The sequence below is a fragment of the Carcharhinus amblyrhynchos genome, unplaced genomic scaffold, assembly GCF_965287045.1.
Source record: "Carcharhinus amblyrhynchos unplaced genomic scaffold, sCarAmb.v2.hapA scaffold_47, whole genome shotgun sequence".
Lineage (NCBI taxonomy): Eukaryota > Metazoa > Chordata > Chondrichthyes > Carcharhiniformes > Carcharhinidae > Carcharhinus > Carcharhinus amblyrhynchos.
In genome coordinates, this window is record NW_027649788.1 from 360,304 (window position 1) to 364,337 (window position 4,034).

Genomic DNA, 4,034 nt, shown 5'->3' on the forward strand with positions numbered 1-4,034 from the left:
GAGGAGAGGCTGAATAAACTAGGCTTGTACTCGTTAGAGTTTAGAAGAATGAGGGGAGATCTCATTGAGACGTATAAGATGATGAATGGGATGGATAGGATAGAGGTGGAGAGGCTCTTCCCGCTCAGAAAGGACATTAGGACTAGGGGGCAAAGCCTCAAGATAAAGGGGGGGCGGTTTAGAACGGAGTTGAGGAGGAACTTCTTCACTCAAAGGGTGGTGAATGTCTGGAATTCTCTGCCCGTTGAAGCGAGGGGATTAAGGGTTATGGGGAGAGGGCGGGAATGTGGAACTGAGCCACGACAGATCAGCCATGATCTTATTGAATGGCGGGGCAGGCTCGAAGGGCTAGATGGCCTACTCCTGATCCTATTTCTTATGTTCTTATGTTTGCATGATGGATTGGGCTAAATTCATAACCTTGCTTCTTGGGCAGAGCAGGAGCCATACCAAGCTGTGAAACAACGAGAAATAATGTTTTCTATGGTGCATCTGCAAAAGTTGGTGAGATTCGTAGCTGACATGCCAAAGTTCCTTAGCCTTCTGAGAAAGTAGAGGCATTGATGGGCTTTCTTAATTTACAATGTCATCATAGGGGGACCGGGACAGGTTGTTGGTGATCTGGACACCTAAAAATGCAAAGATCTCGACGCTGGGTGCTATTCGGATTGGCGGTTGGTGACTAGTGGAGTGCCCCAGGGGTCGGTGCTGGGGCCTCAGCTATTTACCATTTATATAGATGATCTGGAGGAGGGAACCGAGTGTAGGGTGTCGAAATTTGCTGATGACACCAAGATTGGTGGAACAGCAAATTGTGCGGAGGGTGTGGAGAGTCTGCAGAAGGATCTAGATAGGCTGGGCAAATGGGCCAGGAACTGGCAAATGGAATTTAATGTTGGCAAATGCGAGGTGGTCCACTTTGGTAGGAATAATGGTAGGAAGGATTCTTACTTACGTGGAGAAAAACTGTAGCAGGCGACGGTGCAGAGGGACCTCGGGGTCCTTGTGCATGAGTCGCAAAATCCCAGCTTGCAGGTGCAGCAGGTGGTCAGGAAGGCGAATGGGATGCTGGCCTTCATAGCGAGGGGGATTGAATATAAAAGTAGGGAGGTCTTGCTGCGGCTGTATAGGGCATTGGTGAGGCTGCAGCTGGAGTACTGTGTGCAGTTTTGGTCGCCGCACTTACGCAAGGATATTTTGGCCTTGGAGGGAGTGCAGAGGAGGTTTACTAGGCTGATGCTGGAGTTGAGCGGGTTGAGCTATGAGGAGAGGCTGAATAAATTAGGCTTGTACTCGTTAGAGTTTAGAAGAATGAGGGGAGATCTCATTGAGACGTATAAGATGATGAATGGGATGGATAGGATAGAGGTGGAGAGACTCTTCCCACTCAGAAAGGACAGTAGGACTAGGGGGCACAGCCTCAAGATAAAGGGGGGGCGGTTTAGAACGGAGTTGAGGAGGAACTTCTTCACTCAAAGGGTGGTGAATCTCTGGAATTCTCTGCCCGTTGAAGTGGTGGAGGCTGCCTCGCTAAATATTTTTAAGACGCGGGTTGATGGGTTTTTGATAAGCGAGGGGATTAAGGGTTATGGGGAGAGGGCGGGAATGTGGAGCTGAGCCAAGACAGATCAGCCATGATCTTATTGAATGGCGGGGCAGGCTCGAAGGGCTAGTTGGCCTACTCCTGCTCCTATTTCTTATGTTCTTATGTTATGTTCTTAAAAGGACACGTGTTCTATGTCCTGCATGTTCATGGGAAGGAAGGGGAGGAGGGTTGTGTTGGCTGGAGTTCGGTGGACGTCTGCAAATAATCCTATCCTGGGTGTGATTGAAGACTCTCTATTGTTTTGAAATTGAAGAGGAACAGGGAGAGGCCTGAGCTTTTTTTCCGCTCACCGCCCGGTTTGGGAAAATGGTCAACGTACCAAAGACCCGGAGGACATATTGCAAAAAAAAAATCGGAGGCACCAGCCCCACAAGGTTACCCAGTACAAGAAGGGAAAGGATTCCTAATACACACAGGGTAAGAGATGTTATGACAGAAAGCAGAGAGGTTATGGTGGACTGACAAAACCTATATTTGGGGAAAAGGCTAAGACCACAAAGAAGATTGTGCTGAGATTGGAGTGTGTGGAGCCCAACTGTGGGTCAGAGAGAATGCTGGCCATGAAGAGATGCAAGCACTTTGAGCTGGGAGGAGATAAGCAGAGGAAGAGCCAAGTCATCCAGTTCTAAGCTGCATTCTTCGTTTGTTGGAGAACCAATTCACAATAAAACATCTCAAAAGTTAAAAAAAAACACAGGGAGAGGCCCGGAAAGGAAATGTCGTTTGTCCGGTCAAGCCTGTGGCGACAAATGATACTTTTCTAAACTAATGATTTTGTTTTGCATCTACGCAGCCTGTATCTCTGTATTCCCTGTTTATTCATGTATCTATCTGTCAAGATGTTTTTTTTGTAACCATTGCTATTACATCTGCTTCTGACATCCCCTCCGTCAGCGAAATACAGGTACTTACCACCCTCTCTGTGAAGAAAAATCTTGCCTCTCACATCTCGTTTAAACTTTCCCCGTTATCCCAAAAAAATGTCCTGTAGCAATTGGCATTTATACCCTGAGATAAAAAGACTCTGACAAGACATTCTGCAGATTGGTCTCATAATTGTGTGAACATCTATCAGGTCGATCCTCAGCTTTTACCAAAAATAATCTAGTGGTTGGTGAGTAAAGTTGAACATTTTGAGATTGGAGCATCAGATGTGTTGCATGTGGTGGAGTTGAGGTTTGAAGGAAGGAATGAGTGAAATGCTAGATTCCTTTCTGGAGGGCAAGGGATGAAGACAGTATTCTGGGAAATGCAGCATAACGGCATCATCTTTTCAAACTATAGTGCGGGGAGTCAACTTCTGAGGTTGAGAAATCAATGTCAGAAGCTCAGACGTTGCATCATCCAAACAAACACACAGGTTAAGGGAACATTATTCAAAGGCTGTATAGAAGCAGACTAAGAGGAAGTTCGGTCAATGTCCATTTGGAATTCTGGTTTATAGTAAGTATTCATCCGTGTCTATTCGCTGATATTGAGATGGAGAATTCGGGAAAGGGAAGGGAAGTGTCACACATGAAAAGTGGAAATGTGAGTGGGGAACATCAAATTGATGGAAAAAAAAATGACTGTAGTGTACAGCCTTGCCAGAAAGATGGAATGATAGAAACTGAATCTTTAATGTTTCTAATAAAGAGATGAAACGGCGACATAAGCATACCAGAGACTGCTAAGAATAGAGGGCAATTTAAAATCAAACTGTTTGAGTTCAGTGGAAATGCAAGGATAATATGTGTCTTGTAATGTTTCCTCAGGGGGACTCAGGAGATTTTTAAAATCAGTTTCAGATCTCACATTCCATTATCCTAGAATTGTGCAAGTATAGAATGTGTGCAGAGCGAAAAGAGTCCAAGAATCTGAATAACTTATTGAAATCGACGGATCTGCAGGGACATTAATGGAACATAGAACATAGAACATTACAGCGCAGAACAGGCCCTTCGGCCCACGATGTAGCGCCGACCAGTTAAAAAACAATGACCCACTAACCTAAACCAATCCCTTTTCGTCCATAAACCTATCCATGGATCTCTTAAACGTCCCCAAACTAGGCGCATTTACAACCGCAGCAGGCAGGGCATTCCAATCCCTCACCACCCTCTGGGTAAAGAACCTACCTCTGACATCCGTCCTATAACTACCCCGCCTTAATTTAAAGCCATGCCCCCTCGTGCTAGCTTTCTCCATCCGAGGAAAAAGGCTATCACTGTCCACCCTATCTAAACCTCTAATCATCTTATATGTTTCAATAAGATCCCCTCTTAGCCGCCTTCTTTCCAGCGAAAACAACCCCAAATCCCTCAGTCTCTCCTCATATGACCTCCCCTCCATACCAGGCAACATCCTGGTAAACCTCCTCTGCACCCTCTCCAAAGCCTCCACATCCTTCCTGTAATGTGGGGACCAGAACTGCACACAATTCTCCAAG

The 4,034-nt window shown here is 45.8% G+C and overlaps 1 pseudogene; it reads left to right on the top strand.

The window, feature by feature from the left end:
• The first annotated feature begins 1,912 nt into the window (after positions 1 to 1,912).
• Positions 1,913 to 2,235, top strand: LOC145337375 (large ribosomal subunit protein eL42-like; annotated as a pseudogene).
• Positions 2,236 to 4,034: the final 1,799 nt, after the last annotated feature.